The sequence below is a fragment of the Cygnus atratus genome, chromosome 1 (assembly GCF_013377495.2).
Source record: "Cygnus atratus isolate AKBS03 ecotype Queensland, Australia chromosome 1, CAtr_DNAZoo_HiC_assembly, whole genome shotgun sequence".
Taxonomy (NCBI): domain Eukaryota; kingdom Metazoa; phylum Chordata; class Aves; order Anseriformes; family Anatidae; genus Cygnus; species Cygnus atratus.
Window position 1 is genome coordinate 41803668 of NC_066362.1, and position 23736 is coordinate 41827403.

At 39.8% G+C, this 23736-nt stretch overlaps 1 protein-coding gene and 1 long non-coding RNA gene across 5 annotated transcripts in view; one reads left to right on the plus strand and one right to left on the minus strand.

The window, feature by feature from the left end:
* Window positions 1-7380: 7380 nt before the first annotated feature.
* Window positions 7381-10044, minus strand: LOC118246782 (uncharacterized). Of its 2 annotated transcripts, none has more exons than XR_004778227.2 (3): window positions 9938-10044; window positions 9325-9476; window positions 7381-8117 (listed from the first exon to the last, which is right to left on the minus strand). It is a non-coding gene; the product is annotated as an uncharacterized LOC118246782 (long non-coding RNA). The 2 variants fall into 2 exon arrangements; XR_004778228.2 differs by having other exon boundaries at window positions 9284-9476.
* A 291-nt stretch (window positions 10045-10335) lies between these two features.
* The window catches only part of SYT1 (synaptotagmin 1), a 355350-nt gene continuing 341949 nt past the window's right edge, over window positions 10336-23736 (plus strand). For all 3 annotated transcript variants that reach the window (XM_035544091.2, XM_035544092.2, XM_035544093.2), the window contains exon 1: window positions 10336-10571. The gene's annotated coding sequence lies outside the window, so the exon portion shown is untranslated. The remainder of the gene's footprint in view (window positions 10572-23736) is intronic.

Here is a 23736-nt window from a genome sequence, read left to right on the forward strand (position 1 = left end):
AAACATTGTTTTAAAGCTGAATGATGCATCAACAGGAAACTGTCAAGGGAATACCAAAAAAAATATGAAGCCAATTTCTAGAAAGGAATCTGTGATTCAGCAACTTCTGAGTAGGCATCTACATTGACATTAAATTAGGCTGCTAGATCAGCATGTTCAAGTGAAGAGCCAATATTCTTGGGGTCAATGTGATCAAGATAATACGTAAAGAAACAGAAGCCAATTAAGGCATTTAACTAAAAGGGATGAATCTGAGAAGTTAGGATAGTCAAAGATCAAACTAGTTTCACAGTCGTAAATTAGTTCTAATTGGAAAATTGCAGAGTCTATTAAACCAGCCAAGGGTCCATTAAAATGCCCAAATGGAAAACAATAAGGGTATGTTCCAAAACTGTCAGTCATCCTGTAAGCAATGGATTTTTGAGGAGTTTAGTAATGGAAAATTTAGGCTAAATGATGCAAGCTGTATAGCGTGAGTCATATACAGGAAGTCTAGTTCAAATGCTATTTAAATATTACATGCAGTGTTAGGGAAGGAAAAATGGAGGAAGAACTTCAGAGAATTCGGAGCAAAATGATGACGTTAAATACAAACAAGACATGGAAATGAAATAACAGTAATACAAAGTACTCTCTCAGCCAAATGCATCTCACACTATGAAGAACAAAGGCCAGAAAATACTTGAAGTATTCATTTACATGATAGTACCCACATCTACATAACAATTAAAAACAGACAGGGGATCAATTATGAAGAATTGAAAAGAGAACTGGTCATAAGCAGTCTCAGACTTGTGATTATCTGGGCTCTTTCCCCAAGAGCTCGATTTTATAAATTCTAAATCACAAAGGTCCCAGATTCCTGTCATATCTGCAGAGAGATCTTGGTACACCATTATCAGTACAGTTGCATGTCAGTGCAATTTATTACATGATTCAAATCAGAATATACTTCTGGAAATTTTCCCAGAAGTCTACAGTAGAGGATTCTGACTCTCCTACTTTAGGACTATAACATTATACAGTGCATTAGAGGCTGAAGGCACAGAGCAACAAAAAAGTTTAATTACTGTTCCTGTGTGGAGCATTATAAATATTATGGCAGAGATACAGAAGTCAAGATAAGAAACCAAAATGGAAAAAAAATACTGATGAGAAAATCACCTTAGAAATGACATCCTGAGGCAGAGGATATTGATGATGAATAGTAATAATATTCAACCTCAGGTAGAGCTGATGGCTCCAGCAAGAACTGCAGAGATTCTGTTTTGATGACATTAGTCACTTTTCTGTGGCTTATTAAGAGAATTCTAATTCAGTCAACCCTTCAACTCTGTCTCAAGTGGTATGCTCTGAAGACAAAGATTACTCTGTTATACTTCCTTTCATGGAAGAATGCATTTGATTAAATAAAAAAAAATAAAATAAATTAAAAAAAATAAAAAGGAAGAACAAATATACATAACTTTCTGGGAGAAATAGGAACTACAGAATGAACTGTTACTGAAATTATATTAAAAACATGGTTCTAGAAAGTGAAAGACTGTTGCATATTTTAAGGTTGCTTCAGGGTATTCCAGCAACCCCTTGATGTTAAAAAGAATAATATTGGAAAGAGCCTTTTTCATCTTCCAGACAGCACAAAAGCCCTTCCAATTCCAAAACAATCTTCAAATTCACGGTATGTTCTCATGCCATTAGAAGAGTCTCTTCACTGCTATACTAGCTTTACTACTTTGTTTACCTTAGTGTATTTATTTTACTTTATAGACAATTTTATTTTTACTAAATATACTATTTTTATTTTGCTTTTATATTACTTTACTATTTTATTTTTTACTACTGCTCTACTAGCTTAACTGCCACAATACTAGCTTTACTACTGCTGTAGTAAAGGTACGCATACTAGAAAGCTTAATACTTCATTGTAAAAAATATAGGTACCATCCTCCCATCTCAGTATGAATCTGTGCATGACAGCTTGGAAAGGAAGTTTCCAGTATATGATGAGAAGGTAGACAGAAAAAGCAAGGAAGAAGAGATGCTGCAATATCTACTCCAAGGTTGGATTATTTGAATGAACGTGTAAAGCATGAGTATAAATATAGATCTGTAACAAGTTATCCATCTATATATGCTTTTGCAGAGGTGATTCATGGACTAATTCTGTACTACTGTTGCAGAGGAGGGCTACGAAGATGATTAGAGGACTGGAGCACCTGTCATACAAAGACAGGCTGAGAGAGCTGGGCCTGTTTAGCCTAGAAAAGAGAAGACTGAGGGGAGACCTCATCAGTGTGTATAAATATCTGAGGAGAGGGTGTCAAGAGGATGGAGCCAGTCTCTTTTAAGTTGTGCCCAGCGACAGGACGAGAGGCAACGGGCACAAACTGAAGCACAGGAGGTTCCATCTGAATATGAGGGGGCACTTCTTTACTGTAAGGGTGACAGAGCTCTGGCACAGGTTGCCCAGAGAGGCTGTGGAGTCTCCTTCTCTGGAGATATTCAAAACCTGCCTGGATGCCATCCTGCACAATGTGTTCTAGGTGATCCTGCTTGGAAGGGGGGTTGGACTAGATGATCTTCAGAGGTCCCTTCCAACCTTGGCCATTCTGTGATTCTGTGATTCTTCACATTTAATCATCCCTAGAGGGTCAGTACTGTTTTCCAGGGCTGCTTTGCTGACAGCAGCAGGAAGCTGTCCAACTCCAAACAAAGGTGAATCTATTGCCATTGTGGCTTCTGTAACCTATTTCAGCTCAGCCTGCAGAGTAGAGTGTGTCACAGTAAACAAGACATTAGATTGTAATTAAACTGGCAATTAAACTGTAAATAACTTCAGCAAATAACCTTTTTTACTCAAAGAAAACTGCCAAGGTTTTTTTAGAAGTGACTGCAAGAAAAATCAAACAAGTTCTGTTTAAATTCAAGTACAAAGGGAAGGCAAGCTAATATAAATCTTTTCAAAAAAGTCAAACGTGGACATTTTTATGAACCCTTGTAACCAAAAAAAAAAAAAATAAAACCACGGCATGACCATTTTCCTTTAAAAAAAATCAGTCTGGTCAGAAGTAAAGCTTAATAACTTTCAAAAGGAAAGCAAAAGTGAAGAGTTAGTTAAAAACAAATAAACAATCAAACACCTTAGCATTGAACAGGCCTTTTGTAACTTCAGAGGAATGACTGTTGCTCTAATAAATCCCTGAGGTTATTCTGCAGATACCTTTGTATTTATGAAGGAATAATAATTATAATTCCTTTCTGTGTTTATGGTGGGGAAAGTGGGGGTCATAGATTCCAGCAGAAGGAAGAAAGTTAAGGCAAAAAGGAGTCCACTGTAAGTCTCAGAATAACTTAATCTAGGCTCTCCTCTTCAGAAAACATTTTAATTTAGAGTTCCAACATCAAAGATCATATGAAATCACCATTTCTTTGAAAATCCGCACTTAAGGACAAGAAGACACTGGTCAAAATCCTTAAACTAATTAGTACCAAACATTCCTCTGGGCTGAACTTTTCCCTAGGATCAAATTACAGAGCTTAAACTAGAAAGCTCTTAGTCTGATTTCAGTGTGGGCAAGGATGAGCTTCTAGTGAGGAGGATCTTTATCATCTCTGTCCTAAATTGCTTTGAGTCTACTTTTATTCTTTTTCTTTTTTTTTCTTTTTTTTTTCTAACCATTAAGTAACATTCCTAACTAGTTACTTCTCTTAAGGTACAAACAAGAATTAAAAACAAAACAATAGCTTAGTGAGTTTTCCATTACTCATCAGGGAGCAATATATTGTCGTTCTTCATCATCAGTCATAATTCTGCTTTTATTTCCATGCCTAAAAGAAAAAAACCTTGCAGAAATGGGTTCAATGTCAAGGGTGAAGAGAACAATTGTGATTGTCCAGATCATTTCACACTTAGCAATGTCACCACAAAATATATTCTCAGGTGAACAGGCAGGACAGAGAAGGAAAAGTAGAGGACTGGTAACTAAAAAGGTCAAAAGCAAAAACTAGGAAGGTAACAGGGGATTCTCATTCATGGATTTATGAGCACCTGAGGAAGGTGATACTGCCCCAGACTAAGAACTACTGAGTAAGGAAGAAATTATGTCCCCAGTGTGCTATTGAAGTCTGCGTTCCCTTAAAACTTCACATTTAAACTCAGGGTTTGAATTAAAATTATTCATTACTACATTAACTTCTTTGGGTCTCTAAGATAGCTTGATTTATAGAAGATAGCAGTTGTGGAAAATGTGCTTTTAAAACAGAAAATCTACTAGAAATTTATATCTGTGTAACTGTGAGGAGAATTACGTTTAGTGGGTAGATTTTATATTTTCTGCACCTAAGTTTTATTAAAAGGCAGGAAAACAAAAAAAAAAGAAGACATATTGCGATGATTAAAAAATCTGGTTTGACTTGGATAAATAACTGTCAGGATTTGCAGAAGTGACACTACCACTGACCTTAACATCTTAACAACACAATTACAGTCAAAGAGCTCTATTCCCTTCTTCTGCTCATCCGATTTGAAGGCTACAGAAAAGCAATGTGGGAAACAAAACAAGCATTTTGGTTTGCGAACAAAATGGCGCTGACAGATAGAATTGTCAGAGGTAACTAGTTTACTGTATTGCATTTAGGCTAAAACATAGCTATGAAGAAACTGAAATTAAAAATTCTTCTCTCCTAATTATATTAATGACATATAATTTCCAGTTCGTTTATCCATGTGTTTTGCAAGCTTTTACACAGAACAGTAGTCTAAACATCAGAATTGTAAAGTGACTGCATTTCTGGAAGGGAAATACATATATATTTTTAAAAGGACAGAAAATATTATGAAATAGTGACTGCTGTAAAAAATATCCTGACACTTTAATGGCTTGGCATTTAAAATATAAATAATAGGATAATTTCGCTGTGCCTTTGAATGAAATGACTGTGTGAGGTAAATACAAACAAACTCATTTGAGAATTTATTTATCAGAGTACTGATATTCAGAAGTACTTCTTGAAATTTAAAATATATTAACTAGTTTGTACCCTAGTAACTCTATCCCATTTTTTCTTCACATTGTTTTTGCCTACTCTGAATAGCTAGTGTAGAATTTGTCATGCTTCATGGCTAGGCCAGCTTTTTGGTGCATCTTTGCTATACATCTGCTGCATGATGAAGATTTTGTGGAGATCTCAAATTAGAGACATCAAGTTCAGGAAGCCTGAAGTGATAAGGTTTTACTTACATTTCAATGGTATATTCTAATATGTATATTCATCCTTACTCTGCTCTCAGGGTGTTGTGAACATTAAGCATATTTTGCACTTACACAGGCAACTCATTTGAGGCTCTCAGAACTGAATCAGTCATCCCTATTTTGTACTGGAGACCACAGAATGACAGGAATGTCTCAATATTGTGGCAAACTGAAAAGACCAAGTTTAAGTCTCGACCCTCTCCGCAGAGGTAACAATGACTGCCATTACATAGAATCCCCGAGGGGCTGAGGCTGGCAGGGCCCTCTGGAGCTCACCAGGCCCAAGCCCTGCCAAAGTAGGGCCACCCAGGGCACACTGCCCATGGCCATGTCCAGGTGGCTTTTGAAGGCCTCTACCTCTCTGGGCAGCTTATTCCAGTGCTCTGTCACGTGCACAGTAAAGAATTGTTTCTTGATGTTCAGAAGGAATCTCTTGTGTTTCATTTTGTGACCATTGCCTCTTGTCCTGGCACTGGGCACCACTGAGAAGAGCCCAGCTCTGTCCTCTCTGTACCCTCCCTTCGAGTACTTATAGACATTCGTAAGAAAGCCCTGAGCCTCCTCTTCTTCAGGTTGAAAACACAGCTCTTCCTTGTGCTTTATGAAGGTCAGCTCCTCAAAATTAAATCAGAAATCACACTTTTTATTACAGTCATCCATATGATGCATGTAGTCACCAGTGATTAGAAATTTCACACTGGGGAAGCCATAATACTTACCACCACCGGGTAAGATTGGAGATTAATAATACCTAGACACTCTGGAAGCTGCAGCTTAGTAGTTATTCATTTTATAGAGTAGACTGTGCCTGAAGGGAAAACCAGGACTTCAGTCCTCTTCGTCCTACCCACACTGAAAATGCTGTTTTTCTGGAGTACCACTCTGAACACCACTTGGGAGAAAACTGATTTTAAAAGTGAAGAAGAAGATTAGGGAAACTTAGCTAGCAACCCAAAACTGAATCCCTGAACAAGGGGCACCATCTACAGGGGAACAGACTGACACTGACTCAGATCTGTCCTTGCATTACACAGATGACATCTGCGCAAAACATATGCAAGTTGGTTTGACTACCCTTGAATACTCCTTCATAAAAGAGTATTTCCATCTTCATTTATACCACTGCAGTGTCCAGAAGCCCTGGGCAGAAAGCAGGAGCTCTCTGTGTTAGCTGTTATATAAATGCAGATCAAAAAAGACCATCTCTGCCTAAACAACTTAGAAGCAGCAGATGTGTGCAGATCAAACACAAGAAAACAATGAAATCAAAATGACACATTGAGATAAATAGTCAGTGGACTAACAAGTTATTTGATTTTACCCTTTGAATTTTAGCTATGATAAAAAAACAACAGCACTTTTATCTACTCCCTCTATCCAACTCACAGTCTCACACATTGCTCCAAAAATCATCTTCAGAATATACTTTATATGACACACTTGCTTTTGTTAGTAGCGTACAGCCATGAAGTTACTCTAGTATTTACTTGTTTTACTGAAGGTTAATTCTCACATTTGGGACTTAGCTTTCTCACTTTGTTTTAATGTTTCATGTTCTCCTAATGCAGACTTGGCTTCCTGACTAAGAATGTGAATTCTAAATACATCATCATCACCTAGTATGTACTGTGGAAACTTCACTGAACTCAGTGGGATGACAGTGCCCTAATGTGGGATTCCAAGTTTTTAATTTTCAGCTGTACGTGCCAGCCCTTGGATTCACAGTCAACTGGGAATAAAAACAATAAAGACTGGGTGTTTCATTTGCTAAGATGAGAAGTTTCAGACATCTGTGCTTGAACTCATGCAATCAGAGAACTTCTGTTTAAATGCTGGCCCATTCCCCTAAGCAAAAGCTAACTCCTTTGTCTTCAGACATACAAACTAGTCTTAAAATGAAAAAATTTAGAGAATGTCAAACCGAGGGAAAAATAGGAATAAAATAGCATGACAATGAAGAAAAAAGTAAAAGCATCTTTCAGTTAAAAATAGGTACCTGTGATCTTGGGCAACACAAGGCTGGTGAATAATTTCGTCATGATGACACAATTCAATCAGTGTTAGTTTACAGTTCTAAATTCTGCCTGATAAGTAAATTAACATGCTATCAATATCACTGACTCATTCACCTTCTGCTGATTTGCCCTCGTGATTTGCCTGACTCCCCAGTCTGTACATCTAGTTGTGGCAGTGGTGATACTTGGTCACACAATGGCTGATGTACAAAAGAAAACCAATGGCAGCTTGGGCCCAAAGCCAGAATCCTGATTGCTCTTTTTGATATGCTACAACTGCTGTTGCTCCTTAATTTGCCTCACTTCAGTGACTGTCATTCTAGTACCTGCTCTTTATATGCCATAAAAATTGCCAGGACAGGCCTGAGAATACTTCAGTTTCATTGGCTCTGGCCCAGGCTTCTTCCTTGTTTATGGAGCAAACGGGAGTCTTTTACTTTCAAAACCTAGCTTTTATGGCTCATATTGCTTTCTAATCTTGAGGTTTTATTTTGAAGCCATAGTATATAGAGAATGAAAAATAAAAATGGCAAAGGCAAACACTGCACCATTTCTGCTCTTGCTTTTTTATTCAGATTCTTCCCAGACGCTCCTGTACCTCTGGCTCAGTCGAAGTCTAAATTAAAAACAAGGAATATGAAGGATGGATCAGAGACAGGTTCTTAATTTGTACTTATCGGGGTTCTTGATGAATCTTCTAAATTGTAGACACTACTTAATATTCTCTTTTGATGCACATTAAAAAAAAAAAAAGAATAGGACTCAGTTTTAGAACATCATTTCTTCTCTCACTGCATATTTCTTCCATTTTCTCATGACAGGACACCTTCTTCTTCCCTGAATACAACTGTGAAAGACATAACAATAATAAATACAATAAGCTGTGTTTTGTGAGTTAGTATCTAGCACTTGGCTACCACTCCCAGTGCTCATCAAACATTTCCAAGCTCTTCTAAAACATCCTTGCCCATTCAGGACATGTACATCATCCCTCAAGTTCCACAGCCTCCTTGGGTTAAATTAAAGACCACGACTCAACAGTAACTGTCTGTTTCCTTGAGGATGCAGTAGTGAAATAAAACTGGCTTGCAGAACTGGAGACCTCTTTCTGCATGAAGAAGCTTTGGGGCCTGAAAGGAACTGAAGCAAGTGTGTGTGCTAGAAGGAATGAAACCTTTGCAGCAATTTCTCTAGTGCGAATTATCAAGCTCGGAAAAGGAGATTAGGTGCAATATCTCCCACAACCTGCCAGCCCCTACCAAATTTGTCCTTAAAAAAAATATATATATATATGTGTGTGTGTGTGTGTAGCAGATTAATTGTGTATGCTCTGTGATAGGCAGAGAGTGAGAAAGGGATGGTATACACTCTTCAGGGCTACTGCTACATAGCACTTCTGTTCCTTACTGTCTGTCCACTATGAAAAAGTCATCAGGCTTAAACAATGTTTTTTGTCTTTGCTCAAATACAAAGACAGGATACGAAGCGTCATGCCTTGCAAACACCAGACTCCCTCAGAGCTCTGGCTGTGTGGCTGTTAGGAGCACAGTATCACGTCCATATAGTTATTAGCATTGAAATTTTTATTTTTTTATTTATTTTTTAACTGAACAGATAAATGATCCCAGAGAAAATAGTCCTTGAGATCTGCAGTACTGGGGGAGAGAAGGAGTCACTTTTTTTTAAATTCTACAGGGTGATCTGGGCACAGGTGACTGTATGGTCTGTATGCGCAGGTTAAATTATGTTGGCTCCTCCTTTAGGTAGCTCAGCAGGAGCTGTTACTTGCTTTCCTTTCCTGTCTTCTCTCTCACGACCAAATGTGCCCGTACAAGAGTCATAACATGACTAACAGACCTAAGCGCACGTTCAACACTGATGGGACCAGAAAACGTGTATGTGAACTGAGCTGGCAAAGGGCTGCAATTTTCAGAGGCAAATGCCACCACAAAAGTATGGCTGGGGAACGGCAGCACGATGATGTTTTGTGGAAGGCACAGTTAAATCACTCACTTCTGAGACGTGCAAAGGAGCTTCTCGACTTTCTCAGGTACCTGCTAATGATGGCATGCAGAATGGGCTCCCCTGTTTGCCAGGATTTCCTGTTCATCGGATTAAACTATAACTTAGATGACTGTCACTCTCGTGTGTGCTAGGGGAAGCCAACTACGTGGTCGTCAGACACATCACCTCTTGCTCAAGTTTTCTGCAAAGAAATGTAATTCAGCAACATGCTGCACCATTGCGCATCGAGTCTGGGCTAGAACCTGCATCTTGGGTACCCATCATTAAAGGTTATGGGAATCTCTTACCTAAATACCACCCTACTATTTTTACAGTCTTGCAATAGAGATTAGGATTTCCTCCCGTGACACTGAGGTACAGATGCAGCAATAACACATGCTGAAGAACAAAGAACTTCAGCCCTCCGTGCTTCTAAAAGCCAAACTTACATCTAAATCTATTTCCATTTCCCTCTGGAGCCCGGGCAGCTCCTTACGTTGCATTAAACACCAGATAAATAGGATAGATCTAATTAAAAGTAGAAGGAGCGCGCTTCCCTTAATTGAACGTGTCACGGTTACGTTTCGCAGCCCGGCATTAATCAAAGCTGCGGCTCGGTGGGGACACCCCCCGGGAATCGAGTTACCCGCTGCGGGCCCTTACCTGGGGGCGATGCGGGCTGCTCCGGGGAGAGCCCAGCACCGGGGGGTCGCCACCGCCACCGCCTGCTTCCCGCAGCGGTGCGCGGGGCCGCGCGGGGCCGCGCACCGACCGGGGTGCGCGCGGCCGCGCGGGGATGCCCTCGGCGCCCGGCCCCGCCCGACGGGGCGGCCGGGGACCGGGCGGCCGCGGGATGGGCGAGGCCGGCGCGGCGGCTCCACCCATGCTGGGCGCCGCGCGATTGGCCGGCGGCTCCGTTCTCCCCGCCCCCCAGCCAATGAGGGCGGCGGGCCGGGGGTGATGGGCTGCCTCTCGCGGGAGGGATTCCTGGAGACGCTGCAGTGTGGCGGCGCTCCCGGCGCCGCGCAGCCCCCGGGCCGCCTCCGCCTCGCCTCGCCCTGCCCGCCGGCGCCCACCGCCGCCCGAACTTAACGCCCGGCGCGCCGCCTGCCCGCCGGGGGCTAGGGACGGGGAGGGGAAGGGAAGAAGGGAAGGGAGGAGAAGGGGGGGTGTCAGCCTGCCTTGCGCGGGGGCGCACCGCTCCGCGCCGCGCACCGGGAGGGGCCGGGGCTGAGCGCGGCCCCGCCGCGGGGGGAGCGCTGAAGGACGCGCCGGCGGCGCCCGCCCCGGTTGCCAGGTAAGGCAGCGCCCCGGGGCTGCCCGCCGCCGGGGCGGGGGGGGGAAGAGGGGTGGGCGCACGCTGCGGGGGGGCGGGGAGCGACTGGCACAGCGGGGGCGCCCCCCTCTCCCACCCTCCTCCGTCTCCATCCTCTTTTCCTCCCCCCGCTCCGGCAGCGGGCGCGGCGCCCGCCGCCCTCCCGGCGCTGCCCGGGTCCGGAGGCGGCGGGGAGGCGCCCCGGGGCGGGTCGGGGCTCCCCCGGCCGTGCCCTGCCCGCGGCCGGGCGCTCTGCCGCTGTCCGGCAGCGGCGGGGCGCGGCCGGGAGGGGCGGCGGGGGCACGGCGGGTGCCAGCGCCCGGCCCCACCTTCCCCCCCCCCCTCTCGTAGGGGCAGCCTCTAATCACTGGCGTTACAATTTAAAAAAAAAAAAAAAAAAAATCCTCTATTACTTAGCTATGAAGCCGATTCTTTTTCTTTCCGTGCGATTTCATCTGGGGTTCCTCGGACGTTGTTGCCCTCCCCTTCTGTGTGCTGCCCGCCTTGCTCTGGTTTCTGGGGTATTGTGCCCTGCCTTGTATGCTCGCCCGCTCTGGGTACGGCATCAGCACTCTGTTTAAAAGTTAATTTGGCTTATCAAACTCTTCGAGGTGGAGTAGTGAGGAAGTGGTGGAGAATGTTAATGTTTCTTTTGTTTCGAGGCTTCTGAAATAAAGATATCAAATGTCTATCGGCTTTTAGTAGTCCGCATAGTAAGTAAATTAAATGTAGTCATTGGAATGAGCCTTTATGGCACTTTCAACAATCTGTAATTCAATCATCTCTGATACAAGCTGCCTTTTGCTATTATTCATCAGACCCAGCTGAGTGATTTCTGTCAGATGGGAAGTGGTAGAGAGAAATCTCTAGGTAAATGTAACTGAAAAGCTTTGTAAGTGGAGTCCTAAATGAGCACAGAAAAGCACTTGGCCACAATCTGGAGACAGATGTTAGCATCCAAATAAATCATTTCTTCTGATTGTCAGGGGGATGTCAAGTCTCATTTTCCTTATTTAGTAGCCATTTGCAAGTGAAGAACAAGGAGCTCTGTGTTTATGACCTTGTAAACTCAATGCAGAATGCTGTAATTCAATAATATTTCACTCTGAAATACTATTTTCTGGACAAAGGTCAGTACAGTAATTGTAGACACACATACATGTTGTAGACCACAGCAAGGCTACTGGATCAGCAACGGCAGTATTGATCCTTTGAGCGCTATGTAACGTGCCATCCGTGTTCGGCGTTAATCTATTGCGTGCTGTTTGAACTGCTTTGTTGTCTGAGAGAGTTCTTTCGTCCTGAGAAACAGCAGACAATAGTTGGAGACCCAAGAGGAGACTCCTTTCCCTGGTGGGTAGGTATCTAGAGTTAGAGGAGCAGTCGCTGTAAGAATGACCCTGAAAATGGGGGAGCTTTTGGGTACAAGGACAAGTAGGCAGCAAACTAATTTGCTTTGAGTGTATGAATTGACATCTCCTACCATGCTTAAATAAATCTGCTCGGAGAAAGTGTAAGGGAATTCCATGTGTGCCTAGAATAGTATTTTCTTGTCACTTGTTTGTTTCTTGGAAACAAACGACCTGATTTTATGTCTTAAGAAACAAATACGTGTGTGTGTGTGTATACATGTATTTTTTCTTCTTACAAGCTTTTTTTGGGATTGTAGTTCCATTAGTAGTGTCCGAGGGGAATATACTTTAATATGGTCTATTACTTGGCTTCTGGTATAGTTGCTCAAAATTTGCATGCATGCAATTCATAAATTGAAAACTACATAGCTTAAAAACATAGTGTAGTCAGCTTGAGTGAGAAGAGATAATTTAAAAAAGAACCACAGGGCAGAAGATAATGACATACTGTAGGAAATAATCATACTTCTGCACTTGCAAAAGCATGAAATGTTCCAGTGTAGCCATTTCATACAAGACCAATTTTCCTTCACATTAAGAGTGCCTAAGTGAGCCTTATTAATGTTTGATGCAAAAGATGCTAAATCCATTTTAAGGATTGATACTGGAATTTAAAGAGGTAGCTCACAGACTAACAGTGCAGTTCTAACACTTTCACAGAACAAGTGTGGAAAATAATCACTTGCCCTGTATGTCATAACCGTGCAAATGAGATACAGCATTCCTTGTGACAATGACACACTAGAAGCCCTTTCAGAACTACAGATTTAAAACAGAATTTGGTTTAACAATCTGAAACTTTCCCTTACCTTAATCATAACTTGAATCAGATGTAAGAACGCAGAAAATGTTCAGCTTTGGTTAGCATAGTAGCTTAGAAGGTGTAAGATAAAGGAAGGTTCTGTTTGTCAGAAACCTGGGTGGGGGGGGGGGGGGAAATCTATAGTTTTCCAGCTGGCGTGGAGAGACCAGAAACATAAAATCAATTTTTATGGTCTTTTGGCAGGGTTCGCTGTTATATGTAAAAAAAAAAAAAAAAAAAAAAAAAATAGTAGCAGCTAAGGGTCTTGGCAGAATTTTTAAGCCACTCAGCCGTACAGAGCTCTGCTAATTGATGTTTTCTCACATGAAAACAAGGCTCTCGTTTAGCATATTGCAGGCTTTTCTTGTCCATTCAGCAGTCTGATCACAATTTTAAAAATATTTCTATGTAAACATGTGTGGTCTTATATTTATCTGGGAGTTTAAATGCATATATGATTTCTTACTGGGAAGAAGTTCCAAATTAAGAGCATGTGCAACCTTGTATTACCTGCTGTGGAAGAGACATCAAAGTTTGCAATACAATTGAAAAGAAAAAGAAAATTTCTTTGCGTGCTCCAGAATAGAAGCATGGAGGAGTTATTACTCATGGATACAAGGATCTCCTTCCCTCTGCCGGTGATGCCCTTAAAAATGTTCAGTTTCACAAAGAAATACTTGGTCATCTGATTTACTTTGATCCTCTATAGAACGCTTGTCTTAAACACTACTCTGTATCTAGGAAGAAGCTTAATTAGAAATACACATAAGGGAAGCTTGTTAGCCAACTATGAATTTGTGTTTACCGCTGACATTTACTAAAGATACTTGAGGTTAAAATAAAAGCATTTGCCAGACTGAATAAACAAAGCATTATGTTAACAAATATTTTCAGGATCTTTATGTACAAATGTTGTCTTTGCTAGAGGAGCTTTACTCCTTCCTAATACACTGTTAAGAGGAGGGATTAAGAAATGCTGGTTATACTGCTGTATCTTTTGCAAAAATACCAGATACCAAAGCAGGTGGATTAGAAGCAGGACAACTGGCTCTTCGTGATTTCTCTTGGTGTGAGGGTAAGAGCAGGCTACAGGCAATCTCTGTCAGGAAGTACAGGAACAAGCAGAGTGGCTTGTACAAGCAGTGCATGGAAAAAGTTGTCTGGCTTAAATAAGTTAAGCAAAAACCAATTTTTTTTTTGAGACATAATGCAAAAGCAAGAGATTAGCTGTAATAAAACAACTCCCTTAGCACTTTTGTTTTCTTATCGTTACTAGTCTGAAGGCATTTTTCTGGAATTGCAGGCACTGAACACTTCGTCTCCATTGTAGAAGGAGTGATGCTGCCATCTTTTAGATTCTGAGAGAGTTGCCAATTCCAGATGTCACTTTCTTTTCTAGTCATCCCTAAAGATGCTGGGAAGGATATGTCAGAACACAAAGTAAATCTAGAATGCCTCCTGTTTAGCATAATTATCTGATAAGCTACTAATACCGTTATTTAAAAATGGAAGACCATAGAAATACAAAAAATGTGTTATCAGAAATTTTCCAAACTGGTTGGATTTCATTATCTCTGGATAGTTATACTAATATAATAATCCAACACAATAAAACTTTATTTAGAAGTAGCTAAAACCAATGTGTTTAATTATGCTGTCTACATTTATCAGCTATTATTCAGGATTTATAGTAGTACCCTAATGTAATTGTTTTAATAATGTAGCCAAAGTTATGGTGACTAGGTAGTACAGTGCCACAGATACATGAGAATACATGCCTCAAAGCTGCTCAGTGATTTAATGAAGTTGATTATAAATCTATTTGCGAGTTCTGCTTCATACCCTTTATCGGAATGGTATTGGCTTCTTACGTGTAGCTGAAAATCAATGTAGCAGTTGCAATATGGGAAAGCTGGTAAACATCACCCAGTATAGCTTTGAGACATAAGATTGCTAGCAAGCTGCCTCATCTTCTTGTATTTGAATAACCTTGTGGATATGGCAATTAATAATTGGAGTCCTTTTGTGGAAGGCATTGTGGAAATAAAGACCCATGTAAAAAGGTTTACCTGGTTCAGGATGCTCACTAACAGTGATAAAATTTCTAGATACACACAATTGACAGGCGGATGTTAAACCTAGCTCTTCTTATTCTGAAAACTTAATCACAGCTTGCTACATGCAATTTTTATTTTGTTTTTTTTTTGTATTCCCTTCTAGAGCTATGGAGAGTATTTCTTTACAATTAATCTATTTCTATTTGATTTCTATCATCAAATCTTCAAGTTGAAGTCTTAGAAGCTGGTGTGACAGTTACAGTTGGAGTGTTACTTTTTTTTTTTTAAAAGGACCCATGCAGTAACTTAAAGAAATCGTAGAATGGGATGGTGTCATTCTGAACCAGTGTCATAGAAGACACAATCTGTTGGGAAGTAGCTGAAGGCTAAAGATCGAGATAGCACAATACATCCAAATCTACATTGTTTAAAGGAAAATGTTTTCATTTATATGTACAAAACAAATGTATGTTGTTGAAATTGTCTGCTTTTTTGTTTTGACTTTAATAAGGCATGTGATTTAGCTTAATGTGGTGTTCTGATAGTAAGAAATAGTACTGTAGAAGAGCACCATTGTCCATGTGAACGGATTAGTTTTTATTTTAACTTGATCAATCTCAGAAGAAATAGTATAGGAGGAAACACCATCTCCATTATGCCAACTCTATTCATTACCTTTAACAAAGATACAAAGATTAGGAATAAAATACATATTCATGAGAATAAAATTGGCACAAAAAAAAGTAATAAAGTTGGAGCAAGTGTTATAGACTGTCTTCAATTGTTTTCTCATCCTACTACATCTAAATGTGTATTTTAACAAACTGAAGTGTGCTATTTTGCCTACTTTCAGTTTTTTTGTTGTTGTTTTTGTTTTGTTTTTAAATCTTTTCTCCCAAAGCAGTGACTCTAAAAAGACTTAGGGATTACATCCAGGGAACATCATCTGTCATCGTCACTAAAGAGCAGAGAAGCTATATGTGGTCATAAACACTGAACTGTTGAGGGTAGAAAAGATGCCCAACTTCAAAGGGGATGCTGGACAACTAGACGATTAGTTTAGAGAAGAGACTTGGGAGTAGAGTGTCTTTGAGATAGGCCAAATATGCTTCTTGGTGAGACTCGAAAGAGCATAGTATTCTTTTTGGAAAACTGTATATAACAAGAGCTTCCTTGATTCCTGCACAGTGAAAATACTGTTATTAATATATTAATATTATGTTATTAATATATTAATATTATGTTATTAATATATTAATTATAGTACTATAGTATGTCATGGAGCAGCCTGGGTGGGTCTGCAAACTTGAAGAGTTCAGACTAGAAGGTATCAGATTTTATCTATTAGAATAGTAAGCATATGGGCCAGTTTACTGAGGAGATGACACTTTCTACTCAAAGTCCCCAGATCAGTATTTCATCTCTTTTTACCTACATCAAGTACAAGTTCTAGTTTTGATATGGAAGTTGTTGGATATTTTTTTTTATTTGTAGTAATCCGTGAGAACAGACCGGATAATCATCTGGCCTTAAAATGGCTGACCTATTGAACTTGCTGCCATTAACTCCTCTTGAGTGTCTTGGATGAGATTATTATTTTTATTTTTTTGTAAAAGGTGTTGTGACATGTTATTCTTGTAGTGTGAAGAGATTTGGTCTGAAATTCTCTTGAGCTGCCCTTTTATTTTATAATCCTATTTTGTCCTACCTTACTGACAAGACATTTCTGTGTATCTATCTACCTGGTATTAATCTTTGAGACCTGATTTAAAGCTTATTGAAATAAATGGAAAGAACAGTAACTTAAAAAATCATATGTTGTATTTATAATAGGATTCTGTTTAAAAGGATATTGGTCCTCCCGCATTTGAAAGAATAACAAGCAATATCCTGCATCTCATCAGTTTGGCCTGGGCTTGTGGAAATGTACCTTCATTGGTTTGCAGATGCCCAAGAGAACAGTTCTACCTGAAAGTCTGCGTTCTACCAAATCTGTTCTGGAGCTAGCCTTGCATGTGGCAATGCTTGGGCATGGTATCTGAGTTGGGGAACTCTGCATCCTGCACAGTACCTTGCACCAGGATAACTTTGTGTCGCCTAGGGTCTTCCATGTCCTCTTTCCACCTGTCAAGGTATGGGTGTTTAATTGTTGGTATTGATAACACAATAGGTGCCGGTTCTAAGAAGGATACAGTCTTACCAAAATGGAAAGTGAGGTATCTTTGAGAGTGTCCTCCCATTGAATTGCTAAAGATACGTCCTTGCATAGTCCAGGCAAGGATGGGATACAAATGTGTACTTGACCAGAAATGGAACAATGTCTTGACTCTGCAGGATTTTGTAGAAATTCTAGGATTTCTGCATCCTGAAATTAGTGTGCTTTTTTTTATAACAGCTAACATCTTTGATTAAAGATAAATTTGTTAAACTGTTGCATTTGATAAGCCTATCTGGGAGTTATTATCTCCTCAGATAAAGTCTGTTTTTTTCTGTAGTTTTCCTTTTTGTCATAGCTGTTTTTTCCTATATTAGTAACAAGAAGATATCTTGCATTTTTTCTTCAAATTCAGCTTTTATTGCATTAAGCTTTCTTAGCTTATTCATCTGCTACTTACAGCAGAGAAACAAGAGGAGAATGTTTGTGTGACCTTGACAGAGGTCAATTCCTGTTTCACGTTCTGCTGTAGCTAGGTAAGGCCTTCAGCACTCATCTTGTAAATTTGTTTCAATCCTACACAATAGGATTGAAAGCTATTTTTCTATATTAATGTGTATGAGTACTCCTTTACTGAGAAAGTGGTGAAACTTAAAACTTAAGTAAAATCACCTGGGACAAAATGCCTGAAGTCAAAGGCTATAGACTTTTTTTGTCATCATCCAAATATATGTCCACTTTTGATAATAACTTGGACTTACTTGAATATTTGATATGCAAATATTGGCTTTACAATTTGTACACTGGCTAATAATTGTGAGCTGTTTACTCTAGAATAAATTCTTCATAAATATTGATGAATGTTCCGTATGGTTATAGGTGAACAAGGCATAGAGCTTGCTATGAAAATCATCATTCTAGAATAATAATAATAGTAGTTCTAACGATTCTATCTCAGTGTCAAGCAGGTGAAATGCAGAACTTTGAACTGATTACTATTTACCCATGTAGTATCATCTGTCTTTCAAAGCAGCAACCAGCCAAATGTTGACTAAAGGTGGTGGATCAGACTTCTGCAGACATGGTAGAGACTGTTTACCCTGTCAGTTACTGGAGAATTCGTACATATCCCTAAAGCTGAAACTTAGTTCTGCTTCTCCAGATAACTTAGTTCGGATGGAAATCCCATCAACAGGATTCCACGATAGTATTGCATACAGATGAAAGAAAGAAGTAATCAGCACAGTTTTAATGGGACTTGTCAATTTTCCTCTAGTTATGGCTTTGGAATTTCCATTTAGTGTGGAAATGATTCTGGAATATTTAATTTGCTTTGGGTTGAAATTTGGCTCTTAGGAATGGTTTGACTGTTCAACTACTCTTATCTTAAAACAACTAAAGTGTTCAACAGTGTTCACTGATTTCACAGAATAAAGCTAGATTTGCTGGAAGAAGTCATAACCTAGCATCTTTTAGTCAGTGGTGTTACTGCTTTCTGCCACACACAGTTCAGACTTCTGTGATGAAGAGAAGTAATTAATTTGGGGGTGGGAAAGGGAGGGGTTAAGAAGAACAAACTCTTAGCTCATTTTTAGTGTGCGGGCTTCAGAAATTTTAAGTAGGTTAAAGTGCAAAGTTGAAAGGATATATTGCAAAGGTGGACAGAAGACCACAGGTGGATGTAGTGAGTACCAAGCCTAATCAAAGATGTATTTGGTCTATTATAGTAAACAGATTATTCAGGGTGCTTTTCCCTTCCATTAGGCCAAATACTGAATATTTTACGGGCCCTTTTAGGATAAATGTATAGACTTTTGAATAGTGAAGGAATTATGCTGATGAGGCAACATGAACACCTTTAAACTGTGAGGGAAAAATGGCTGAACTATAGTCATAGTGCTAGTAAGATGCTTAAGATAGTTGCTTCAATCAGGCTTAGAATTTATTTGAAATAATTATTTCTAAGTACAAAGTTTGAGAGGTGTATTTGTAAATTTACAACTGTTATTGTGTATCTCATGCCCTAGTGTTTTTTAAAAAAAAAAAAAAGTAGGGAAATGTACTGAAACTATTCTATTCTTTAAGGCTATCAGCAAGTCCATTGATTGTGATGAGTCGGGTTTGTTTTAGTTTAGAATTATTGCTTTGTTATCACTTGGTGCATGAGTTCTCTGTGTGCACGTGAAGCCATAACAGGACTGGGAGGAACTAAAGGTAATGTTGGCTTATAGTGAAGTGTGAAAATGGAGGGGCTGTGTGTTGTTCAAGGACAGTCAAAATTCTGTACATGTTGGTGCTGAGATGATGATTCTCTAGCTTGAATCACTACATACCAGAGATGTAACCAAGGTCAGCTGGTTAGTCTCAGCAAGGCTAGTATGCAACAAGAGGCAGCATCTTGCAGATATGCATTTGAAGTGTGCACAAGAACTATCAATTGCAGTAAATGCACATTGTTGTTTCTTTTCCCCCCTTGATAAGGTGCATGGATCTAGCCTACAATGGACACATGCTGAAATTTTGTTTCCTGCCACAAAGCGAGCAACTGCTTCAGGCCACATTGCTTTTTTCATTGGATTTGCCTTAATGTTGTATGTCCGATTCTGGCTGGCTTAGACCAGGATTCTTGTTAATGCATTTCTCAGTAAATCATATTTCCTTTCATTAGATGAGTTGAATTACATCTCAGAAGCTTGTATATATACATTTTTTTTTCAAAGCACTTACATATGAGTTGGAAGGTTGCATAAAAAGTCATTTATTGTCACCATCACTTAAAATAGCTATTTAGGCTTTTAAACCTATTCTGATTTCGTAGGCTACTTGCTTGCCTCGACACGTAGAAAAAATAAAAAGTGGCACTTTAGTTTTTTTGGCAGACGTTCTAATGTATAGTAGGCAGGCTTTTTCATGGAACAAAGAAAAAGAGCAAGGGCTGATGGAGGATGTAAAGAAGCGAGCAGTTAACACTGAATTCCAAATATGGGTTGTAACCAGTGACAGCTGTTTCATCAAGTGTTGCTCCATGTGTGCGAGAAGCAGTGTTTGCTTTGCAGTCTCTTTAGAACAGGGCCTGACATACCTTGTAATGTGTTTATACTGTGTCTAACATAATAGGATCCAGAACTTTGACTGAGGATGTGGCCTGTTGTGCAAAACAAATAATAATTAGCCCAAATGTTGAAAAAGTGACATTATTTAAGGCACCTAGAGATCAATAAACAATTCATTGCTGTAAACATATTAACCATCTCCTTGAAAGGAGATTTTAATTTTAAGTGTCACAGAAATTTCATACATGAAAAAGTGAACAGGTCTGTTAAGCATTCTGTTAGATATAATTTATGTCTTGCTGGTCATTGAGGCTGTACTGTTTGTGCTGGGGGACTTGGACACTCAGTTTACAGTTCCAATTTGAGACCAGGCTGAGTTATTCTTTACAACCTCTTTCATCCTGATATAGCTTATGAATCTATCAATTTTAAATGGGGGGAAGGGGGGAGAGTTCCCAGTAATGTGGTTTGCCACTTTCCAGCTGAAAACTGGGTAAACTGTTTGGCTTGCTCATAAAGAAAGCTGTTTTTATGCATAATGCCATGTTCACAACTGAGATTTGAATTACTTGCAGGAGGGATGGTACAAAGGGGCTGGATTTTAGCTTTGTGTGGCCAGGAGGGAATTTATCTGGCGTAAAGCAGATAAACTAGTTCCAACTCCAGTAATACTTAAGAGGCTAGCTACTTCATGCCAGAAAACAATTTCTAAAGGTTTCTGTGACAGGGGAATTAGCAGAGTTCTGCTACATCAGCTTGCCCAGTACAAGAGCCAGTTCCTCTCTCTGGAGATTGGTGTAATTGTTGGAGTCTTCTGCCCCCCCCCTTTCAATAAGGAGTTGGTACAGGAGGAGAAACTCTTCACAGTCTGATATGTGATATTGTAAATGTGTGAAACAAATTGAAAGACAAGACTCTACCTAGTCTGTCTTAAAGATAGAGCCAAACTATTACCAAGAGTTCAGGTAGAGATCTTAGGGTTAGCTTTTTGTGAATAAACACAAGTCTGTGTGCAACAGATATATTACATAGCAGCCAATCTAAACAAAACAACTAAGTATCACGAGGTAGGCTTTGTATGAGTCGTATTGATGTGGTGAAACATAAATCCCATTTGACAGATGGGGATCAATGGCAGAGGGAGATTAAGGATAGGATTCATCTCATTTAACTTTAAATACCTTCAGAAGGTGATTCATTTGACCTAAGTTGGGCTGTGAGATGGACTGCTCTCTGGAGGTATCTGTTCCTTTCCAGTGACTGTAAAAAGAGTCTGAGATCACTAGATGAGACTTAATCAGCTAATTTTTAGATGCCTAACATGGACCATTTAAATCCTAAATTGTGTGCCTGTGGCCTTACTGAGGAGCATAGGGCAAGGCTGAAAACTGAACCTAGGTTTTATGAATTCAAATTAATAGCACTAATTGCAATAGCATCTTTGCTGTGAAGAGAATTAGATCATTTAAAACTAGTAATACATATTGAATGCCAAAAATTGCATTCAACAGTTGCAAATAAAAAGAAGTAATTGGACCAAAAAGGGGGTATATATGAAAGTAAATTAAAATCTGGTTCAATTTCTTTTTTTTTTTGCTCAGTCTAGTATGTGATTTGTGGGAATCAAAAAAAAAAAAAAAACAGTAGTTTTATGCAAGACTCTAGGTTTAAAAAGAATACTCAGAGCTAAACTTGCATGTTTTGCTATATAGGATAACAGACCAATCTTTTCAGAATCTGCGGAGCTGTCAGGAAAGAACAAGCTTTATATCCACAAGTAGCATTTTTAATAGTCATTAAAACTTTCCTGTGGGGACCACAGGAAGATGGGCATCTTGTCAGTGACACCATAAAGGTCTGTTGTGTTGGGGTGCAGGGAGAGAATATTCTACTAATAGTTATCGGAGCTAAAGTTGGTCTTGTCCAGTCTGAAGTGATAATTGGGATTGCGTGAAAGGAGACTCGTTACATTCCTATGCATTGCAACAATTGCGAGATACTGTTTCCTGAGACCTGCATGTTAAAAACCATCACAGAGTGTTACCTCCTTTGCTAGGCTTTGGATCTTGCCTGAAGTGTGCAGATCTGCACAAATGGGAGTGACGGAAATAATCAGACTTGTCAAAGTAAGGGGAGACTTGTATTGTCTCTCTTCTGATCAGAAAAGCTCTCAGGGGAGAGAGGAAAAGCAGCAGTTCAGACATTGCTATAGTGTGTGGGTTCCCCCCCCCCAAGCTGCAATAAGTTTGGCATCTGAATCAGATGCAGTGCTTTTGGGGGTTAGTTTGGTTCCTTCTTGTTTGTCTTCCCACCTATTTACCTTTATGTACTTTAAGGCTGTGGCTTGTCATGGCTTTTGACTGAAATTAAATTTTCTGAGCTGTAGTGCAGAATCTGTGTAAATAGACTTCTGTAATTTGTACGTAGAAATCTAATCAGATGATCCTCGTAATATATGACCCCCTTAAAATCATGGCATCACATCTCTTTGCAGGGGAATATACTGTGATGTTAAAGCTTCAGGGTGTAAAGTATTTTTTTCAATGAAGTGCTATAAGGAAAAAGCAGAACAGGAAAAAACTGTGCTATATTAAGATAAAACAGACGTTGGCAATGCAGGGAATAAAATAGGATGTATATTTTAAGCTTATACAATCTTTTCCTCTAAAGAATTCAAAAATGGCTATTGCTTTTACAGTACTGTGTATAGTAAGAACTGTATTTTCACGTTATGTCTAAAGCATTAAATTCGAATGGTCTAGAAGGAAAAATCCAATACTCTGAAAAATTACATCACAGCAAATTGGTTGTCTTGCTGATATCTTTGGTCACCAGAATTTCTCATTCGTTTCTATCCTCCTTTGAGTTAGCAGCTAAATATGTTTTCGTAGCTAAATGAACCTTTATAAGCTAGACGACAACTACGTATGAGTACAGAACAGTAGATCTAAAATTTGTCACGCTGTCAGAGTACGACTGTTTTCTTTACAAATATGGAAATTGTTAGTTATCTGCATTTTCTCCCTGCCCTGCTTTCCTCCCTACAAGTTGATATTCACCCACGTGAAAGCGGCCAATTATACTTCGGCCATTGTATAAATAATGCAGAAGTTGTCAGTAGCAGAGGAAAATTTATGTTAGAAACCTAGGGTAGTGAATAGTGAAATAAAAGCACCTTTTTAACATGAAGTGATATAAAAGCAAAGATTATTGCCCTCATTAAAAGGTATGTGTTTTTTAACCTATTAGCCGTTTCTAATTCTTCACCTAAGGAGTGGCTGTAATAAGTTCCCAGTTCAGTCTTCCATTAGTATATTTTGTTCTGCAGTATTTTCTCCAGCTGTTTTTCCCAGTGCCTCCTGAGAGCAGGCACTGGTGTCTCCCTAGGTTGGGAGCAGGAGTGGAGCCTGAGATGGAGGAACGTCCTGGCATCACAGCGAGGCTCACCAGAAATGTCCATCTCTTTACCCTGGGTCTGTGAAAAGCACTTGAAACACGCGGTGCAACCTGGAGTCAGGCTACCTTGAAAGTAATGTAATCACGCTCATTATAGGTAGACTCCTGAAGCTGGGGAGCATCTGGGCCAGCTCTCAGTAGCTGTTGCAGGTATGCCAGGGCCTAGGCACTTGCTGGAGTTGCCATGACGTTGGCCTAGCTAAATAGCATGT